Consider the following 23,738-nt stretch of genomic DNA (forward strand, 5'->3'; position numbering starts at 1 on the left):
GTGTGGAAGTGTCATGCCAGCACTAGATCTGTCTAAGTAGGTCTGTCATCTGCCCAGTGGAAACCTCCTGCCAAAATGAACATTAGACTAATGAGTCTGCAACACACCTTTGCTTGTGGGAAACGGAAAACTCCCAGCACAAAATACACCTCACCCCTTTTTGTAGCTGTCTGTAAAACCGGGGTGAAACAACGCATCTTCACGCTTTAGACCAGTGACGATCAACTTGCTTTGCCTGGGAGCCACTTTTGCAAAATGACAGGAGCGCAGGGGCCAGTTAACATGAATACTATTTATAAGAATCCTTTGCTTCCAAATTCACTGACTTATTAGTTTAACTTTAACTAAATTAACTTGGTACAAGGATTGACACTAGGTCTATATGAATGACAGATATTTCAGATATTTTATTGCATTTGTTGGATTCAACTCAATTTTTGTTGTAAATGTTTAGGTGACATTTGAAAGAGTTGTATAACATTTAGAGCCCTGTGGATACTGGATTTTTGGGACTGATCCCAGTACACCTTGTGAAGGCGCTGGATTTGAATCCATCTTGTCAGGCTTCAAGTTATCAGTTTGCTTCCCCAAAAGTGATGCAGCCAGTCAGCATCCCAGGAGGGACTACTGACAGCTGCAGGCATGGTTTTAGGTGTGACGACAGCGAGAAGCGTCTAATGAAACGCTTCATCTCCAACAAGCAATGGCAGCTCCTGAAAAGGTCAGCGTAGATACTGTGATAGCCTCAGTTATGTCAGAACTGAAGAGTGTTTAAGTTGAGTAAAGGCTGACACTGAAGGCTTTTCTCCTTGGAAAAGATGTTTTCGCTTAAAGTTTAATCTGATTGGTGGAAGTTATCCCATGTTAGACATGATAGACAGATGGTTCATCCAATCACTGCTTTTCCAAATAATTTCTAAGGACGACCTCCCAGATGGTTGCGCATGACAAACCATCTGGCATGTCAGGTTAGCCAGTGTAAGGCTGGAAAAAATCTGATTTTTCTGATTGATATATTGGCTGATATTCTTTATTTATATTGCAGTATCTCACATTTAAGAATGTTTATTGCAACAGCAGAACATAGTCAGAGTTTGGCATCCATGCTGTGACCTCATCCCTCCTCACAGATTATGTTTACATAGAGATATTGAGGAGTGATGAACAAATATCTTGGACGCCCCGTCAGAGCCTGCAGGTGGACGCTGCGGCGGTGGTGAGGCTGAATGAACAGGAAGTGAGGCCGATGCAAGGCAGCGATGGCATTGACAGGCGGAGAGAGACAGATGGGAGGTTTAAGCAGTTCAAATAGACCTCCAGTTAGGAAGGGTGCGTTTGATATGTACTACAGAGAGTGAGGCGCGTCACGTGTGATTGTGGTGCAGCTCGAGTTGACTGCCTGAACTACCTCACAGGCGTTGGTACATAAGTGAAATCCAAAATGACTGAAACAGCAAACCTTCGCTGGTAGTTTTAATAATTTGTAAATGACTATAAATAAAAACATAAACATAACTTGAATAATGTAAAGGGATCAAACATGCTAAAAATGCTTCCTATAGCAATAAAAGGAATCTGCATTATTTTCTCTAAAACAAAACAAAACAAAACAAAAAGGACAATGTAAACACTGATATTGATATAAACCAGTATATCTGTAAGAAGCCAATGTCCGGCTGATAATGTTGTCCGACTAATATATCTGTCTGGCTCTGATAACATTAGACATAGCTTCAAACCTCTTCTATCATCCTTAAATATTAGATTAAAAAAATGCTCCTGCCAGGGACGAATAGCATATTTAAACTCTTTTAGTGTATGTAGGTTAATGTGCAACTACCCAGTATAAACAAACCAAATAAAAATTGGCATCACTGTTTATTATCATTGTGAATTAGAAAATGATCGAGAGCCACCCTGCGCCCTATCAGGGGCCAGATTTGGCCCACGTGCTGCAGGTTGAGTATCACAGTCTCTAGGTGTTCTTTAATGAGGAATTTATTGTGCTCGTTTCTGTTTATTTCTACTCTGTCACTAAGGAAATCTGTTGTGCACATTCATGTTATAAAAGCCTACCTGTTATCTCTGGCGTGTTATCACTCAGACTGTTAACACATACCTGAGATTCTCCCTCTGTGTCCAACCTGTGACTTGGACAGTTGGTATGTAGAAGCTCAGTTATTCAGATTCTCAGAAGCAGATTGTTTTTCTACTGATCTGCTTCCCGTGAAACAACAGAAAACAGTTATTTTTTTGTTTATCTGGTACTATATCTCGCTGTGCCGCCGACATCGAAACGATAGCCAGATCATGTTTCTGAGATGATACACAAACCTGCTGCTGCTGGTGGCAGGTATCAAAGTCCTACCTGCTGTAATAACTGCTGTGAATTGAAGGCGTGCGTTTGAGCAAACAGGCCCTTGAACCTGAGCGAGCGCCTTATTTTCCTCCAGGCAATATGTCACTGACATGCTGTTTATGAGCTATGAAGTAATTTTCCAAATATCGGGAGGTGTAACCTGTTTTCTAGACAAACAGTTTGTGCTGATTACCTCAGAAGCCTGTTGATATTTACTTTAAGACTACACTGTATGGACGACCGTAACTGGCAATATCAAAAAGAAATAACTTTGAATGACAGCCTCCTTATCAATATAATGAGGTAGAAATGCAGAGAGAAATGTAGAAATCAAAATACAGAAATATGAATTTATTTATTGAGTCATTTATTACTTCATTTCTTTGTTTATAAGTTTTTGCAGCTCTGTTCCTCCACAGCACCATGAGTGTAGCGTTTTTAATCTCATGAGAAAATGAGACAAAATGAGCCAGCCATGTTGGACTAGAGCAATTAATTGATCAGCCAAAAGATCGTAATCAAAAATACTGCAAATTAATTCATTTAACAGTGTCAATTTAACAGCTGATTATGGAGCTTTTAATCACATTACATGATCTCCATTACAAGATGGGGTTCAGGGGTTTGCAAAGGAGAAGATTTGATCACTGAGAATACTTGATCTGCTAATGAAGATCACGTAAAATAATAACAGAAAGCTACTAAACAGCTACTAAATGGACCTTGAGATGAGATTGTTTTGTCAAGGTCAAGAATTATGAGGAACTCAGGAGCATTTGGTCAGACAAAACAAAACACACAGACTATTTTCCGACAAACAATTCACTAAAAAGATATCCAGATGAAGTGAGAATGTACATAATTATTAGTTGCAGTCTTATATGGTTTAGACATGTTTTCACTTTAATGCAAATCATGAGTCAAAGGCGTTAGCTGATAAGAAAAGGCCCAACTGTTCTTGATGGTAAGATAGCATACATGCAGCTCTGTTAGACTGCAGAATGTGTCAGGTCGGTGGCATTTTGATGGATCATTAGCTGTTACTCCACACAGAGGTGAGGAAACCAATTAAAGGGGCTGTAAGTCATTATGTAACCACGTCAAACTGTTGAGGTGTGTCTGTGTGTGAAGGTGTGTCCAGAATGCTAAATACAACACTAGATGGCTGTTTCCTGTAGCTTTATGACCAATTTGGAGGTCTGTGACAAACCATTACTTTATTATTATCAGTTAGTCTTTAGATTTAAAGGTATAAAAATGTGAAAAAATAACCTGAGCTCCTGGATCATTTTTTTGTTGTCCATTACTTTGGTTTATGACCAAATAGCTGCAAAACTAATGATGTTTCCACCAGCCTATGTTGTGCTTGGTGCTGATTGAGCTCCCCTAACTTAAGTCCCACCACTTTTTTTGCTCTGTACTCCAATAACAGAACAAGCTTAGAACCCAGCGGAACCTCAGTAAACTTTCTCCTTTCCTGTATCCTGCACTTAGATATGCTATGTGCTAATCTTGACTATGTTGAAAAGAAAAGTTAAAGGTGTACTGAATGAAATATAGTCACATCTTTAGTCAGCTAATGTTAGCAAAATGTTAGCTAACTAGTAAGCTAATGACTGATGTAGATCAGCTAGCCAGTTAGCTGGTGTTTTGCTAACATTAGCTGTTAAATGTAGCTAGCTTGCAAATAATAAACATACAGTTGCACAGATAAAACCAACAAATTGATTGACTAAGCAAAATAAATGTGTACTCGTGTCCCCTAGCAGCAAACTCTGTGTTTATGTCGTACTGTTTGCCCTTATGCTGGATTATATCACTGATCTAGTAACAAGTTAAAACAGCCTGAAGATGAATGAGATCATCTCACATGTCCTCTGTTGCTTCACTCTCTGAGCCAAACAAGACATTGTGCCGTGAGGTGGTGGTGGAGATGTTACCACTAAATGATGCCTCATACATGACTATACCTCCAGAACAAAGCCTGCAGGGGCCTGAAGACATCATCATCATCACCACCACACCCTCCTGTGGTTCACTCAACACTAAACCTAATGAAGGCCTGCCTCCCTGCCCAGCAGGACCACGGTGACTTCATGGTGTTTGTGTCCTGTTTAACCCCACTGTTCCTTTAAACTGTCACTGAACCAGTTGATACTAACTTATACCGACTTGGATGTAGAAGACCTGACGCTTTTTGTTCTGTTCAAAGTTATGATTTTGTCTTAAAAAAATTGTTACCACAGGCCCTGTCCCCTCAATTTCTTATGAATTTAAAAATGCATTAGCTACATCCCGCAACTAGGTAGTGTGCACACCTAGCTAGGTGGCAAACGGCTGGTAAGAAATTAGCACCCTGAAACACACAGTGTATACATGGGCCGTCAAGATGCACAGCTAATATTTGCCAAATCTCTTTCGATGTGCAGTGAAAAGATTCCCAGAGAGCTTTGGTACAGAGGCCGATTGCTAACATTAGCCAGCTAGCATTTACAGTGCCATTTACACTTAGCTTCCTTTTCTAAGTGCAAACTGGTCGCAGGACCAAGACTGATCTTCATTACGACAACACTAGTGGACACTCATATGTAGTGTAACAGCTGCACAATTAGAAAAGAGTCATAAAGACATCAGATGGACTCAGTAATATCTATGCTAACATTAGCTTACATTAGCTAAAATAAGCTTACTGACAAGAGTCAGAAAAGCAGATTTTCTGATAAAGTTTTTTCTTGCCTGATACATAGTTTGATACCTGAACTTTGCATGTTGGCTGATACAGAGAACTGATTCCCTACCAGTGTTAAAAAAAAACTATACACATTACGCAGGGCTCAACAATAAGGCTCGCCCGCTTTGAGTAAAATGCAATGTTGGGCAAGTAAATCTGCCTGAATAGAAAAGTGGTAAAAAAGAGTGACACTATCAAATTGTCTTGATAAATCATTAATTGTTAGTAATTTTTCATGCATAAATGTCAGAAAATGCTGTTTTCAGCCTTTCAAATGTGGAGATTAAGCAATTTTCTGAATTTATGATGATAAATCAGTATATTTTTTTATTTTAAGCTGACAAACATTTAAAGACATCATGTTGGGCTCTGGATGGACATTGTTCAGTATTTCCTGACATTTTGTAGACCCTGCAGCCTTTGATTAAAGATGACAGTTAACTTCAGTCTGTTTTATTATTTGATAACAGCTAATAAATAAAACAATTTGTGCAGAGGCAAAGTAAAAATTGACTTTGGGCAGTAGATTTCTGACCCACTTGCCCTATCACGTGAAAAACAAAACAAAACATTGAATTGATTATTTAACGGCTAACCCTGTATAGATGTGATATGATTGCTGTAGTTGTATGTGGCCTGGCTCAGGACGCTACTGGAAAGCGGCAGGGTACCATTTTGGGGCTAGTAAACTACGTGATATTGGATAGGTCCATAGATTTGGTGATACCTGATCCAGCATTGTAGACTATATCAGAGACCTTTTTGACACTCAGTATCGAAACAGCCTCAAAATATATTCGGTGTTATAAAACTGATAAATCATCACATTTGAGAAGCTTTTGACACGTATGAAATCGACTCAGATGATTAATTAATGATGAAAATAGTCGCTGATTAACTTCCAGTTGATCTTTACAGCTGTTTTGCCCGACTCTTCACCTCTCGACTCGACTCTCGTCTGCGTTTTACTTTGTACAGCGTCGAAGCCTGAGCAGTGATTGACGTGATAATTACGCCTCATCATCAGCGCTCTTCATCAAGTAGGCAGATGTTTAAAATTGAAGTGGATTCATCATCTGAACACTAAAATTAAAGTGAGACGTTCAATGATGGATTTTTTTTTTTTTTAATTTGCCAGTCGCTCGGTGCTGGATGCACTCAAACTGATTCAACCAGTTCTGCCATATTTTAAGTGCTCAGGCTTTAGGAAACAATCTGCTGGTGGATGTTAGGGATGATTACTGTACTTGTCCTGACAATGGTTTGGAAATCCTAAAATGCTCTTATGTAACTGGAGAGTCTGCACGTGACCGCAGGACCTCGCACTGTTATTGTCACACACACACACACACACACACACACACAGACGGCCTAAAGACCACCAGCTTCCCCCAACAAACCAGCTCCTGCTGCTTCTTGTCACTGCGGGGCACGGCCATCCACACAACAGGGCGCCTAATGACTTTTTAAACAAAAGCTTAAAAGGACCTGTTTGTGTTTCCAGTCCTCTCTTTACTGTTACGTCACTGTCCGTCAGATCAGCCCTGGCAGGTTGTCCTGCACGTTTCTGACATGACAGCTGTCCGACTGTTTGAGGATTATCTGCTGCCGCTCCCACGTGGGGCAAACAGGGAGGGATTACTTAAAAAAAAAAAAATACACTGAGAGAGTCTCTGGATTTGTTCAATGTCGAGCTCACGGTGCTCTTGCGCGGTGTTTTCAGGCTGCAGGGAGGTGACACTGTGAAGGCCACAGGAGGGAGGAGACCTCAGCGCTCCAGTAGGACACTGAGAGACCAAACTGTCTGCTGGCTAACCTTTAATGTTCTGTAGCTTTCTGCCTCTCATGTGTTCATTTTACATTTCAGTTGGGGCCACACAAAATACTAATGTGTGCAATTTTCAGATAGTAGTAGCAGCAATTTATGTGTTAATATTTTGTAGTGCTGTCAAAATAATCACAAGATTTTTTTTTTCTTTTTTTATGTTGTCATACAGTCCTTATTCAGTCAAAGAAAAATATGAACCAGGGGATCATTTTAAAAAATCAGATCAGACTTTGTGTCAATCTGGACAAAAAAAACAAACATTTTACATTAATTGCACGTAAGAAATACTGATATGAGTGTATAAATATCATGATTATACATTAACATTGACATTGGGTGAACATGAGGGGTTTTTGTTTTTATAAGGGACTTGATTTCAACATATTCCATTAATTGTGACCAAGTTGCATTAAAATTTTAAAGACAGTTAGCTCAGCTGAATCTCAGTTTTTCTAATGGCAACACAGATAACAATCCAGTTTTTAAAAGAGGGATGCTCATCTGATTTGCATCGAAGAAGACTGAGTCTTCAGCCCATCAATAAAGCAAAAGCTGTTGCCTTTTCCTGAGATGCAGAAGCTGAAGAGGGAACTCCAAAGATGTCTGGTGGGCACTGTTGTTTTCCTGCACATATACTCTATAAAAAAAAGCCTCAAAAGCTTTTCTCCAGAAACTGTTTAAAGATTCACAGATAACCAAAACATGAAGCCTTCAATAGCTGGTCTGTGGTGGCAGTTTAAATTGCAGGATTATTTTTGTATGAAACTATAAAATAATACGAAGCAATACCAATAGATGGATAGATAACTCTTTAATTTTAGTTCACATTGTGCAAGTTGAGTAAATTCATTTGTCATTTACAGCTTACATATTTGTTTGTATCAGGATGTAGAATCCCAACGGGGGAAAACGCTTAAAAATGCAAATGAAGCAAATTAAATCATTTTAATTTTATCCAGATGCATTGTTAAAGAAAGATATCACCTGGGATTTATTTTTAGATTCCAATGTAATGACAATTCATGAGACTAAACTTTCCAGTTGTGTATTAATTGGGACAATTTTTAAAACTTTACTTTTATGAATTGACTTAAGTCCATGTCCTCTGTCATTTTCTCAGGAGTTCATATGTACAGGCTTGCAGTTGAAGCTTAACCAGAGAAGTGCATGGAACGTAACAAGGGTAAATATATTTATAATAAATGCATTTATCATTAAAATCTTAGGATATATTTGGGTAGTGAGTTTGTGGCCCCTTGTCAAAGATAACACTTGAAGAAAAGTGTTTTTTTTTTCCATCTTCTTAGATTATTTTCAGTAAGTCTTATAAGCCTAAATAAGCAAAACCATTCAGTATTTCATAAGAAAATAGCAAACAAAAGAGAAACCTCTGATTAAAAATAAACAGGTATGTTTTCCCTCTTTCCTAACTTGTTAATCATCTTGCGACCTTCAGATCAGGAACCTCTGTCTTAAGGCTTTTATTTCATCAATGTTCAAATGGATTTTTTTCTCGCTCGTGGTGAAGTTCATCAGCAGCTACAGGATGAGTGTTTATTTAAGGAGGACTGTTTCAGTGTGTCTGCTCCTGTTGTTTCTGGAATCAGGAGGTCTTAACAGTGAAGCAGATGGGTCAGCAGTCTGATTCATTATTCATGAAGAGAAGTAGATGGCCTCTAACACTGCTCTGTGTGTGTTCCTGTGCATGTGTGTGTGTGTGTGTGTGCGTGTGTGTGTGTGTGTGTTCACCATATTGATTCCAGAGCCCTAAAGTAGCCCTAATGGTTGTACCTCATGAAAAATGCTGTCAGAGCAAATGAACGCTGCTCCCTGACAAGTCAAGTGGCAACTGTGTACATTTGTTCATTAGACTCAACAAGAGTCGACTTTGAAATGCTGTTCAAACTTTGATCATGCAGGTTAGTATGTCTGTATTTTAAATGTATGTTAAATGCTTTAACTTACAGTTTGTGTACAGGACTTTTAGCAGCAGGCGTCTGGTCAAAGCTCCTCATGTTATGTTGTAAAAAAGGGACGGTAATTTTGGTCCACTGGTACAGACTGAAACATCTCAACAAAGAGGAAAAAAAAATCAAAACTGAACAACCCAGGTATTAAAAACAGGACACACAAGGAGTTCAAATAATAAAATTATATTTAATTCATATGATTCTAGCAATAAAAACAAGTAAATTATGATAAACAACAAATTTCTAAGCTAAAACCATGAAACAAGAAAAAAAGGTAAAATTCATAAAAGTAGATTTTTGAGCGGTTTCCTAAAACAGAAGTTGCTTATCTTTTACATGGTGGGAGTTTGTTCCTGCTGTGGAAAAATCCCTAATTGTAATTTCATAAAATGTTTTTGAATGTAAAATCTGCATTTGCAAAGTAACTAATAATTACAGCTATCAAGTAAATGTAGAGGAAAAACAAGAGCAATATTTCCCTCTGAATTGTAGTAGGATATACGTATTAAGTAGCACAGAATGGAAATACTTAAGTAAAGTACAAGTACCTCAAAGGTGTACTAAAATACAGTATGTGAGTAAAAGTACTTAGTTACTTTCCACTGCTTGCAGCTGATGATATTGTCATAAGCCTTACCTAGTATTTAGTGCTAATTAGCAAATGTTAGCATGCTAATATGCTAAACTGGTGAACATGGTAAACGATTGACCTTTCTAAACACAGAGGCCAAACGGCATGTTGCCATTGTGACGTTAGCATTTAGCTCAAAGCACCACTGTTCCTCATAACAGCCTGACTGAGCCGCCAACATGGCACAATCAAAATGTCCTGCATGTTGAATAAAAACTGTAGCAGAAATACTAGCTGTAGCCAGGTTTTGTATGTTGTGTGGTAATAGTACGCTCCTTAGCTGGTATTAGTTCTCCTTGGTGTGAGACAGATAAAAGACTTTAGCATTAGCCTGTCAGTGAGCTGCACGTTCTGTATGTCGAGTATCACAACACGCTAATGCAGTTAGCTAATGGGGGTGATCTCATTAGCGGTTGGGTCCCTCAGCCTGATAACAGGGCGTGCTCTGCAGCAGTATGGCGTCTGTGTATTGTTTACTGAGAGGCTGAGCCTATATAAAGGCAAGCTAATCCCCATGAGTCACAGAAAGTGAAACTCACCTTGACTACAGTTACTATGGTTAGGATGGATGGATGGGTGGCCTTGGCTGCTGAGGCTCACTGACACTGTATTAATTTAAGTGATAAGGATCCCTGCGATTTGTTTGGTCTGCTCTGAGGAACAAGATCACAGCCTTTGCTGAATGACTGATCATCCTTCAGCCAATTTGTTATTACAGTTTATCACATATATTTATCAAATAGTAAATTCTGCCATAAACAGCATCTCTTTACCATATTAATTCCCAGGGACGTGCTGCTTGAACTAAATTTAGAACACAGAGCCTCGCTCATTTCATGCCGTTGTACACATTTTCCCTCTTCCTTCTTCTCTTTGATGCTGAATATTTCTAATTGTGTCAGGAGCTCGTGGTGCAGAGGCTGTCTGCAGAGCAGCTTCACTTAGCTGTAATTAATACCAGATAACAGAAACCCTCTGGAGGCTATGACCTGAGACACACATTTTGCCTCTGTGTTACGATGTGACATGAGCCATAATTATAACCTCACCTCTTTTAAGTTTGTTTTCCTCAATTTTAAGAGTCCTGGAATTTCTTACAGGGACAGCTCCACATACTTAGTATGCTTGTGCTTCTTCTTTTTTTTTTTTTCCCAGGAAAAAGAAATCTGATATCTGTTCAGTGGAATAGAGATATTTCATATGCTCCAGTTGCACAGAAAAACCTTTACACATTTACAAAAAGTGCTGTTCCTTCCCTAAACAAGTCACCATATCAACAAAAAATTAAGGTGCTTCATCCTTGGTTGATTTGCTGATTATTACATACAGCTGAAGTAACTCCTTAGTAGGAGCAATACAGTGTCTAAAGAGTCTGAAGACAAACTGAAAACACAAGAGCAAAAATGATGGCAATGATTAAACTGTGTGTTATCTGCTCTAACATAACTTGTATGCTTTCACACACCCAGTTAACGTTTCAACTTAATACCTATGGTATTGCTAATGTAGGGCTAGAGGGCAGCAGCATTGCGCTGTGTTAAGTTCACACTTAAAAAGAGCTCAAAGCTCATTTCACGGAGATTAAAATACAATAATTCATGTTCATAGATCATAATCTAGAAATTTGATCTAAGTTCACAGTCCCAAAAATGAACTAGGTCACATTTATTTCTTAAGAAAACTAAGAAATTAATGTGACCTAGTCCATTATTATTATTATTATTATTGTTATTATTTTATTTTGGATAGAACCTGCTCCTACTCAGGACATTGGAGTCTACTATATAATCATACACAGTATAATTCAGTATTAGTTTTTGTATTAAATCATGAGTATTGAATAGCCAGGATTACTTATATCTTTAGTTGGTAACAACAATTTTCAACAGTTTGAGAATATTTTACAGTACAGCAGCATGAACAGCAGGAACACAAACATACTGTCAGTTTTCAACTGACAAGTCGAAATTCCAACTTTACAGTTGAGGTTGAACGCACCATAATGCATGACAAACGCAAGGAGATGAAGAGGGAGACGAGACAGAGGGGACGAGCAAATATCATGTGGATACTAAATCGTTATTTTGTTATACTAAGTCACTATTTTGAGATGTTAAGTCATTACTTTCAGATACTAAGTCATTATTTTGAGAAAGGTTCTCATTATAATGACTCACAGGAAGTTTTTCTCTTTCATCACAGTGGCAGAAGTGGGATTCACACATGTCAGTTACCCTTTCTAGGAAATTATCAGAAAACTTCAGAACAAATAAAGTGTTATATTAGTTCTACATTTAGCAAACAAATCAACAAAAGAAAGTTGAAATACTAATATGAGGTTTAACTGTATGTGGAGTTGTCTGTCTGTCTGTCTGTCTGTCTGTCTCTCTCTTACTTTCTGCGACATGTTATCATGATGTGTTGTGTGTAATACAACCTTCGTCCAGCACGTCTCGAGGCTGGACGCTCTTACCGTAAGCCAATAAAGGAACTGATTTGTTTTCCAGCTCGTCAAACCCAGCCGATGTTTGCCGTTAGTGCTCCTTGTTTGTGCGTGAGTTTGTCTGAGAGATTACATTCTTTGGGTCTATAATCATCATGGTTGTATGTGTGAAAACAGAGAGGTACACATACAGCAAATCATTAAATATATAACAGATTATAACTTACATGTGATTGTTGGTCTTTAAAGAGTAAAACACATTTTTCTTGAGTGTTTCTTTGATGTGAATTCAGGGATTACTGGCTGTACAAACCGCCTCTCGCTGCCAAAGTTGATGTAAGCAGGTGAGTGAGGCTGTGGTATCACTGAATGGGAACAGCTGTGTTAATGCAGATATTGGAGTGAATCAGACATGAAGGAATGAGGTGCACTGCACAGGCATGCTAACACGTGAGATCACCATCACACTATGTACTTTACACGGTCGTCCATATGATGAAATGCGGCAGACATCAGCAGCATAGTTTCAAAATGACGATTGATCGTCTTATCAAATACTTTGTTCCTCACATCACATCCTGCCGGCTGATTGTGATCACCTGTCTGTCTTTGATCAGCGCGAATACATCACAATAGTCATCAGAGGTAAACACAGTACAAATACTTTGTTACTGCACTCAAGTAGAGCTTTCAGGTATCTGTACGTTGAGTATAATTTTTCTTAACTTTTACTCCCTACATTTTAACAATTATCTGTAGTTTCTGCTCCTTACGTCTTCAGAATAGGCTTATTACTTTAGTTTAAATGTATTTTAAACCATGTGTTGAGGCTGTCGGTCCTCTGCGGCGGCTGTCGGTTCGACTCCCGCCTGCGGCCCATTTGTTGCGTGTCATCCCCTCTCTTTCCCCCCTTTCCTGTCATATCTTCAGCTGTCCTATCATAATAAAGACAAAAAACCCCAAAAATAATCTTAAAAAAAAGTAAAATATGTAACAAGACAACAACATTGTAAAAGATGTAACAAAACCAAATTTGTGTAAAGTTGTAACAAGAAGAAAGACGTAACAAGACAAAAAATAAATCAAAACATAACGACGTAAAAGATGGAACGAGACAAAAAAGACCTAACAAAACAAAACCAATGTAAAAGATGCACCAAGACTAAAGAAAACATAAAAGACATGAGGAAACAAACAACATAAAGGATTTTATGAGACAAAAAGTTGTCCAAGACATAATGACATATGAAAATGACGTAATAAAAACGGCTTAAAAGACACAAGGAGACAAAAACAGTAAAAGATGTAACGGCAAAAAAACACAGAGTGAGATTTGACCATAGAGAAAAGCTGAGGTTCATTAGATTTACAGAGAAACAGCTGATTTAAATGTCCTTCAGAGGACGACTTTTTACTTAAATACTCCAAATACATTTCAGAGCCTGAACTTTTTTTTATATTTACTGCAATAAAGAAGCTGAATCAGTACTTCTACTTTTACTAAAATCATTTTTTTGTTTTACAGAAGTATCTGTACTTCTACTCGAGTACAGACTGTGTGTACTGTTGTTCACCTCTGACTGAAATTGAAAGAAGCGTATTTGCGAGTAGAAGCGTTTCAAATACAATAAACACATCAGTTTGATAGAAACTTGGGCTGAGATGTGTTAGTCAGGTTTAGACAGGCAGAGATGTAACCCAGTGATTGGATCAGTACAGTTAGTCACACCTCAACCTGTTGAGACACATGAGTAGATTAAGATCTGATCTGAAACTTGATTATTCAGGTGCCATATTCATTTTGTGTTTGTGTTCCTGTGACTCTTTGTATAAGCTGCTCTCGCAGTTTGTACTTTCTTTTTGCATATTTCAGTCTTTTTGCAGTTGTGTGGTTAGAGCATGGTATGGTACAGATTATAGCTCAATCTTTGGTAACTTTCTATGTAATTTAGAGGTTTTATAGATCAAATGGAACATGGGAATGTCTATTTTTGGCTAATCCACTGAATTTAATGCCTAAAAAAAATCAAGGGAATTCATTTCGTGATGCACAAAATTCTGCATATCCACTATGTCCAGTGCTTTTTTTTTTTTCCCTGTCATCTCTTTCCTTCTTTATTGAGCTGAATTTTGAAGAACATGAACTTCTTCTTTCATGTGTGTTTCTTATTCGATTCTTTCTCACAAACTACAAGACGCAGAGCTCTGCAGCTACACTGACAATGAACTCAAGATGTTCTCTCGTCGAGCTTCACCTGTTTTTCTTTTCTCCCCTGACAAAAGACCATCCATCTTCTTCTTAACATGTTGTTTTACTGTCTGAATGAATTTTGATAACTTGAATCTTTATAGTCTGACCAGAATCTGAGCTGTACTGATTTATTTTTTGTTCCCAAAAGTATCAGATTCATCAAACTTTATTGTCGCTTCAGAGTTTTCTTTAATCATGTGCTCTGTGATACTTTCAATGCTTCTGAATGAGTACTTTTAAGTAAATTTTTACTTTTTTTTTTACTTAAGCAAGGTACCACAGCGTTTCTAGTTTTTACAGGTGAGTTATGATATTCAAGTGAGGAAAAAATATTACAAATTAGGTGTATAATATTGGAATATAAACAATGTGAAAATGTACATGGAAAGATTTAGCACATTGTTAGTGAAGTGATCAATAAAAGTTTTCCTAATGCAGCAGAGTTTAGAAACTTCACACCCTCTTGTTGAGATTTTTTTTCTAGCTGCAGGTGCTGCGTAACATTTTTAATAGAAGCAGAGTGGATTGAAACCTGTGGTCGATTTGAGTTTAATAAAATCAGTCTGACGTGTCGCTAGAGGAGTTACAAATGTTATCGTGTTATATTGAGGGCTGGTCGGTCAGATCCTTTGACCCTAAAGACTGGCTGTCAGTGGATTAGGATCAGCAGGTCTTTCCATGATGTCTCAAAGTGATTGAAAAATGTTTTGCTGATATGGTCAGAGCGTATGAGCAAGTGAAGCTGCTGACAGTCCACGTGGGTCACATGCTGGATTTATATTTGCATTCGTTTTCCAAAGCTTTGTGTAATCGGTGTAATACTTTAAACTGTAAAAGCCATAGTTCTTTTGTCATAGCTACTCCTCATTAAAAACATAATTCATTGGATGAACAGTTATACTGTGGGCAGGATTTCCATCCAATAAATATATGTAGACCGAACTCAAATTAAATACATTAATTATTTTATCAAATACAGCCATAATAAATTACGCCTGTCCCATTCAAACTAATTCAGTGAAATTAAAAATGAAAGAAGCTTTGTGTAACTTATTACAAATAAGTGTGAATATGTAGTAGAAGTGCATCATTTAATCAAAGGATTTAAAAAAGCTAAATCTATATTTATGACAGTCAAAAAAGTAAATAAATATAAATATTAGCTTCTGTTTGATGCTGCCATGTCGGAGTGTCTAAATCAATCAGTTTTCCCATTCAGTCAGCTACATTATTGTAAAATTGAGTGACGTTTAATATAAATTGCTCATGAAGTGAAAACGATTAAAATAGTGCTGCAATTAATGATTATTTTCACTGTGGATTAATCTGTAGATTATTTTCTCAATTAACTGATCGATTTTTTTTGCCCATTAAGTGTCAGAAAGTGGTGAAAAATGTCGATCAGTGTTTCCCAAAGTCCTAGACTACGTCCTAAAATGTCTTGTTCTGTGCTCAACCTGAAGTTATTCAGTTTACTGTTACAGAGGACTGTCAGAATCAGAAATAATGTATTGGGTAAATTGTTGAAGAAAGATGAGAAAATGAGCAGGAGCAACTACAACAGGCTGCATGCACAGCTGGATTCGCGAGATCATTCAAGAATCCATCGTGCCAGGCTTTAATTTATCCATTTGTGTCTGCACCAAATGTGGAGCAGCCAATCAACGTCCTAGGAGGGACTGCGGGCAGCTTCAGGCGTGGTTTTAGGTATGACATCAGCCAGAAGTGTCCATGGAGGCGACTCATCTTGAACAAACAATGGTGGCTCATGAAGAGGTTAGCATAGACGCTGCGATAGCATCAGAACTGGAGAGAATTTCTTGATTGAAAGAAGAGCAAAGAACATCACTGAAGGCTTTCCTCCGTGGAAAAGATTGGTTGAAGTTAGACATGATAGACAGACGGTTCATCCAATGACATGCCAGGTGTTTTTTTGAAAGTGCCTGCCCTTTTCCAAAGAGTTTCTAAGGACGACTTCTCAGATGGTTCTGTGTAACAGAGTATCTTGTGTGTCCGGTAAAGAGGACTAAAGAAACCAGAAAATATTCATATTTAAGAAGCTAAAACCAGAGAATTTGTTTATTTTAAATTACTCAACTGATAATTGATTATCAAAATAGTTGGTGATTAACTTCATAGCTAACGAGTAATCGATTAATTGTTTTTAAATGTTTGCGCTGACCTCTTGTACAGTCAGTATCTCTCCTGTGTGCTGTGTGTCTGTGCAGGCGTGTCTCCTCATTTGCACAGTAAAGCAACAGAATCAGAGGGTATAACAACATGCAAATTATAACAAATTGAAAAAGCTTGACCTTGCTTTCAGCGGTGCTGCTCACTACTGATATTTAGTGCCATAACAAGTAGTGCACAAGTTTCTTTTTTTGTATTTCTGCAGTAGGAAGGTGTTGCCCTGAGCAGTCATTTAGACATTTATTTGCTCTCTGACTGACCGGTGTAAATTAATCTGTCTTTAATGGAGGTTTCTGTGTACACTGGAGTTCAATAGCTCCAGATGACTTATTCAGTCGCTGACTGCACCTGTTCAGTTAAGTGTATACTTGAACGGGGCTGCACTGTTTGCTCAGTTGTTGAGCACTTGACCAGTTAAAGCCCACAGTGAAAAGCCGAACCCTCACCACAGCGGGTTAGGCCCCAAACTGAAACACAACAGGATCGCGCTCGGCTCTGAAACCAGGTGTTTTACAGTCAAAACACAGTCAGACGGCTAATCAGCAATGACAAAGTGAGGAAGGGAAGGTCACTGTGTGTCTGTGGTGTCAAAGGCTCTGGCCTGTTTTCTCACAGCAGCCAGCTATTAGTCTGCGACTGTGTGAGCTGTGATTAGAGAGCGAGCCTTGTGGTTGGAGCCTCTTTGGAAAGAGTCACAAGCTTTTAGGACTCGTGCCCTGTCCTTATTGATAATTACTACAACTCACACACTGGAAACGCCAAGGTTTAATCCAGAGCCAAGAGCTGAATGAAAGGCAACGAGTGGAGCCTCTGCTGCCAGCAGAGTGTTCATAAATCAAAGCTGTCTGTCTGCTTTGATAAGAGGAGCAGATACGTGGTGACTTTGGCCTGTCTCTCCACTGTCTGTCTGGTAGATTTCTCTGACACGCCTTTGGCTCGTCATACAGGCTATTGAACATTAAATTAGAAAGCTTCTTGTATGTGTGTGTGTGTGATGTTTGGTCAGACTATACCAAACTCAAGAATTTTAGGATCTATGTAATCAGTCTGTTCTATTATGCTTTATAATGTTACATACGAACTGTCAGTGTGTATTGATTTTAAAGGGCCGATTCGGACTGTTTGACATGGGGCTGTATGAGGTACTTATCAACAGTTAGTGTGTTAGCTACAGTTGATGCCTGTTGGCAAGACCCTAGTTTGGGGAGGCAGCAGGAGTATCATGTAGGAAGCTAAGCGATGAATAAATTTAGTCGCTCTCTCCAAACCAGCAAGAGTCCATGAGCAAAATCAGTAATTTTCCCTTGCCGAACCTGAGAGTTGCTGGTCTGCCGCTACCTCAATCGGTCCTTGCATGTTCTGCAAGGTAAAAAAGACTGATTTTTCCTGTGGAGTCTGGTTGGTTCGGAGAGAGCAATATTTGGCTCATATAACAGCGGTTTCCCATTGGAAAAGGCTGCCTGACAGCAAGGTAAAGCTGTGAAAATATTATAAATATAGCAGAGGTGTCACAGTTTCAATTCTAAATCGATCAAAATGAGCTTTCAGTTTTAGTAATTGAAATCAAAAGCAGGATCGGTGAGTCTTTCAGTACTTTTTGCATGCCAACCCTGTGACAGGCGTTAAGAATAAGCGTATAGAAACAACCAGTCTTCTCTCTGATGGTCTTGTTTGCTTATGTAGGTCATACAGAGGCATCAGTGTTGAACTGAGAATGTTTCATAATCAATTAAAAACTCCTTTTAGCACACACATTTATGTAACTGCAACAAAGTGCAGGCACCAAGTGTTGAATATTGAATTTGAAGATGACACCCCTAATATATAGCATACACTGATATTGATTTTTTAAGGTGGCTAAAATACCTTTTGATACTGACCCTGTCTACAGCAGTCTACAACTATGCCTTCTACTCTGGGCTTTCAGCTGTCTCTACAAATATGGGGCATGTTGACCTCCATCTACTGTAGGTAACACATGTAACATGTATTGAATGTTCTCGCTGGTCCTGAACGATTGTTTCTTTGAGTAAAAGTTCTGCCTCTGATGAGCCAACCACTCCCCACATTTGTACCAGTTTGTGTGTCCTGTGTGTCTTATCTCGGAGACAGTGTGTGACCGTTGGACTTTGTTGTGTATTTGGGGGAGATGTGTTTGTAGCCGCCTTTATCAGTGGTGTATACGTGTGTGGGTGTGTGTGGTTTTTCCCATGCACTCAGGCACATTTTTTGAGCCAGAGCCACTTGGACATGCGTACAAAACATCATCTTGCAGAATATGATGCAACCAAACAATTAATATAGTTGGTAAAAATTAAAATTAGCTCCACTTCAACCAGATACGGCATTTAATTGCTGTTTACACATTAATTCATAAGCAGTAATAATTCAGTAATATATGCAACACTCTAAAGAGGCCATTCAGCTTGATGGTACAGATGTTCTGTATTTAAATACCCTCACAGTCCTGATGAAGCAGATTTTATTCATTTATAGCCTTGTACTAATTGAGAAATATGTTTTTTTCCCCTAACTTTGTCTTTGAATACATTGTAATATTGTTATCATTAGATAGATCATGCATTCAACATTTATTTAAACAGGGCAGTTCACTCTCTTCGCTTGGTTACCTTGTGTATACAGCACAAGACAAAAATCCAGTAGTTAAATAAACATAAAAGTTGCAAGCCTGCAAATTAAGAGGGAGGAAGAAATTGTAAAAGGTAAAAATGCAGCGTTGAATAAAATCTGAAAAACAACAATATGGTATAAATGCACCTGACAACCATCTAACCATTGTAGTTACAGGAATCATAATGATGATCTGAATAGTTTACAGCTGGCGTGCAGGCCTGCACGTTTGTGCAATAACAGCGATTGATCTGCCCCTCGGCTACACCCCCGTTTGACCGTGTGAAGGCCAGTTGTCAGTAGGCAGCTTTTTTCACCCCGTCCCCTTATCGACCTGTTAGCCTCTCCTAGCCTCCAGCCTCCTAATGTGGTGTTACATAATGCCTCAGTTTTAGTTGGAGCGATATCCACCACCGCTGCTGTCCAGCTGAAGCTGTGTGAACGGCTGAATGGATTTCGGGCTTTCTGCCAGAAACAATCCAGCCAATCTAATTTTGAGTGCAGGTCTCATCTCTGTGCTTTTACTTGAATTGAAGGTTCCTCGTCTGGGAAGTGTCAGGTTGAACTTCACAGAGGACAGACGGTTTGAGACTGGCTGCTGGAGATTATAACATTAAGTGGAAATATTAGTATGGTGTGCGTGTGTGTAGTGGAGAACATCTGGACTTGAAAATGTGTCGTTTTATCTTCTTTATTTATTAAAGCTCATTTATGCAAAACATTAGATACAGTTACAGATGGAGCCTTCTGTTCACATTCTGCATTCATTGTAGTCATTGCGGATAAGCATGAAACAGAGCAGCACCACTGGAAGATGTGAGGCGCAGTGCAGCCAATAGTTCATGCGCTGAAGAAGTTTTCAAAATCCAGAAGTATTGGAAGTCAATTAGTTAGTTAAAATAATTCTCTGTCCATATGATGCAACATATTTAATAGCCGTAGAGACCACATGTGGGTATAAATGAGCCCTTAGCCTTTTTATTATGTTACAGACACAGGCGGCAAACTGGCGTCGCCTCACAGCAAGAAGGTTCTGGGTTCAAATCCACCGATCAGCTGGGGCCTTTCTGTTGTTGGGTCCGAGGCCTTTCTTGCGTGTTCTTCTCATGTCTGTCTGGGTTTTCTCTGGGTGCTCCGGCTTCCTTCGACACTCCAAACACATACGTTTTAGTTGGTGACTCTAAGTTGACCGTATGCTTGAATATGAGCATCACTGCTTTGCCTCGATGTGTCAGCCCCGCGATGAGCAGCGACCTGTCTTGGGTTTACCCCACGCCTCGTCCAATGTCAGCTGGGATCAGCTCCAGTCCACCGCGACTCCTCTGACGATAAGCGGTTATAGACAATGGATGGATAATTGGATGTATAGATTGGAGACGGTAGAGGTGACAGGAGGGAGAGAGAAGGGGATGATCTGCAACAAAGGTCCTTGATGAGACTCGAACCTGGGATGTTGGGACTACGTCGTTTGTGTCTTTCTTATTTTACAAATGAAGGTCAGTTTACTCATTTGTGAAAATGAGTGGTTTGGACTTGTACGTGTCTACAAGCCTCCATTACAAACCGGGATGTGGAGTTATGGACTTATTACAGCACAGAACTATAACTAAAACCACCACTTCAACCCTCACCTCACAAATATTAATGTCCGTTGGAGACATTATTATTTGTCTCCATATCTGTTCAACCAAAACAGTTCTGGCTCTGTATCTATATTTGGATAGAAGACTAGAAGTAGGCATAGTTTAGACCAGAAGTCACATTAAATCAGGAAAATGATTTATTTTCTAACCTACTGGCAGTTTGTTGTGCTGACAAAACATCAAAATGATCTAATATTGGAATAGAATAAATATGACATATATTTCTATATCTTCTTACAGTACTTTTTGTCTCACTCTCTCTCACTCTTGTTTTTTAGTTAAACTTAGTTTTGCGGCCTGTCTGAAGTCCCCCCCCCCATCACCCCCCCTTTAACTGAGGCATATTGAAAAAGCAGAAACTGAAAAAAAATGTTGAAGGGAATAATCTTTGTGCATTAAATCAGTGATTGATTAAGATGGATGCAACCTTTTTTTTTTTAAGTCTGCTGAGGTAATCATGAATTATAAAAATAATAATGAGCAACTTAAGATAAAAGACAGGAAATATCTGTTCCATTTAGATTATTTTTACTTTCCTGAATAATGTATTTGGATTTGGTTCATTCTGAATGACAGTGATAATAATTATAAGATGAAGAGGAGAAAATAGGTTGGATAAATTTAGTTGAAATACTCAATGTTCTAAACAAGATGTTACTAGTCAAATCACCACGTACAAATGAACTATTACACAAGTCACATTACACATTATGGTGTCATACAGTTTGTCAATTGGAGATGATGCATATGACCTGTATGACATAAGTAAAGTAGTCTACACAAATACAGAGCATCCAATTAAATCAAGTTAACTTGAAACTTTCTTGGAAATACTTTATCATTCTTTGTAATTATAGACATTCTTAACTAAAGGGAGAGATATAAAGGCTATAAATGTTTTTAATGTCTTTTTCTTAGCTACAAATTTAGTGAAAAGACACATCTGACAAGTAGGTCATTTATTATTGAGCAACAGGGGTGAAGAAGAGGAGCGTCTCCTGCTCCTCTGTAAAGATCGAGCGAGGAATCCTGATTGAGCAAACAGTGTGGAGGAGTGACGAGAGGGAGCGGCGCTCACAGATTACCTGCTGCTGCACTCTCCCTCTCTCTCTCTCTCTCTCTCTCTCTCTCTCTCTCTCTCTCTCCCTCTCTCTCTGTCTCTCTCTGTCTCTCTCTCTCTCTCTCTCTCTCTCTCTCTGTGTCTCTCTCTCTCTCTGCTCTCCTTGTAGTCACCTCCCTCTCAGGGAGTGTACACACACATACACACACACACACTCACACTCACACACACTCCTGTGCTCTCCTCCTGCTTGTTCACACACGCACTCGGCTTCATGCTGTACACACACACACCCACCGTCTCCTCTGACTGACTGTGTGGACTGTGCACATCAAAGAAGAAGAAGAAGAAGAAGAAGCTCGGACAGGACAGTCTGGTTCCGGACAGGCTGCTTGTGTGTGTGTTGGTGTGTGGGCGTGTGCATGTGTGTGTGTAGGCAGTGTTGACCCATGTGCTTGAGATAAAGCAAGACAAGTGATTTTAGGGGGGAGTTTTTACATTTTTTTTTACTTTCTCAGGCGTAGAGACTTTTTTTCACTCAAGGACCCACTGCTGCTCCTTCTTCTTCTTGTGCCAGTGACGACTCACTCGACAGGGTGAGTGCTCCTGAATTCCCAGTTAGATTCTCTCTCTCTCACACACGCTCTCTCTTGCTCAACTACACGCCGTTTTTTTCTCTTCCGTGTTGTCTGTCTCCTGATTTCTTTCATGTCCTGCTCCCTCGGACCTCTCTCTGCAATCTGACGTTCTGTCATTGATCTTTTACTCTTTAGACCTCTGTCCACAAATGTCTGTGTGTGTTAGTGTGAGAGTGTGTGTGTGTGTGTGTGTGTGTGTGTGTGTGTGTGTGTGTGTGTGTGAGCTCACTTTTTCCCCTGGGGATTCAAAGTCAGTGTGCATGTGCATGAGACAGGCTTGAACAAGATGAAACCAAAATCTTGCCTGCATCTGTGCATATTTCAGAAACTATGTTTAAAGAACTTTCCCTGCACAGCTCAGCTGTATCTGACAGAAAACCTCTACCTCTTTTTACGCAATTATCCTATTTGCTCAAACTTGGACCAGTGTAGCCGCTCATTCGCTGCCATAAGCGTGGAAGTATTTTCTATTTTTTGCTGACGACAAGAAAAAAGTAAATGTCAATATGAAACTGAGGTCGTTCCACAACAGTGAAAATGACATCATTATGCACCGTCCCAGTCAAGTCATCCCTAGCCACAGATGGCTATTTATGGCGGCGTCCACCCTTCAAAACACTACCATTCACTGAAATATGTGCCTTGTGGTTTGAATTGCAGTCTGTTCGAGGTCTTTTCATTAAGCCTGGTATCCTGTTTCTCACGTCAAGGTTTATGAAGCGATGAGCATGCTGTGGTTTTTCGTTCCAGCTGTTGAAGTGAAGGTTAGAGCTCAATGCTTACTGAGTACTGAGCAATTTGTGTCTGTAGCAGCAAAGTAGTAGTGCTGAAAAGTTGCTGTTGAATGCTTGGTCAGATTATAAGGTTTGTTTACTTCTCCTTTGATCAGATTCATCCTCATTTAAAGCGGCAATCTCCAAGATTTCAGTCGTGGTTAATTTGGCCACTCTGATAGTCGCTTGTGATTATAACCAAATTATTTTTGTTTTAATAAAGAAGTCAGGCTATAATTAGCCTTTTTCCATCATTCTGCGATACTCTGGGATCTGATTTTCTGCTGCACACAGCATGAGTCTGTGAACAGCTGGGAACAGTTACAGGAGTTGGTTACCAGGCTGAGAAAGGTGTGCAGCTTGTCGCCTGCAGCTCTTCATCTAACAGCTCACTGTGGCTGCACCTGACTGTTCAATTACCCTCTGCAGTATTTCAAACTCATCCACTGTCAGTGCCGCTGCGACATGCATGTGCATCCTGCGCTGTGCATTAGGCACAAAGTGTCAGAGCTCTACCTGCTGCATTAATACACTCCATGGGGAGGCCCTTGTCCTTGGCCGACATTACTGTCTTTCAGAGGCTCTGACTG

At 39.3% G+C, this 23,738-nt stretch overlaps 1 protein-coding gene across 2 annotated transcripts in view; it reads left to right on the plus strand.

The window, feature by feature from the left end:
* The window catches only part of coro2aa (coronin 2Aa), a 60,426-nt gene that overhangs the window by 4,685 nt on the left and 32,003 nt on the right, over window positions 1–23,738 (plus strand). The window contains exon 1 of one of the 2 annotated variants that reach the window (XM_084715194.1): window positions 21,958–22,333. The exons of the other annotated variant lie outside the window; for it this stretch is intronic. The gene's annotated coding sequence lies outside the window, so the exon portion shown is untranslated. Of the gene's footprint in view, window positions 1–21,957; window positions 22,334–23,738 lie in introns of those variants that run through there. 2 annotated transcript variants of the gene reach the window in all.

The sequence above is a fragment of the Lutjanus erythropterus genome, chromosome 3 (genome assembly GCF_056507025.1).
Source record: "Lutjanus erythropterus isolate fLutEry1 chromosome 3, fLutEry1.hap2, whole genome shotgun sequence".
In the NCBI taxonomy this organism is placed as follows: Eukaryota; Metazoa; Chordata; class Actinopteri; order Lutjaniformes; family Lutjanidae; genus Lutjanus; species Lutjanus erythropterus.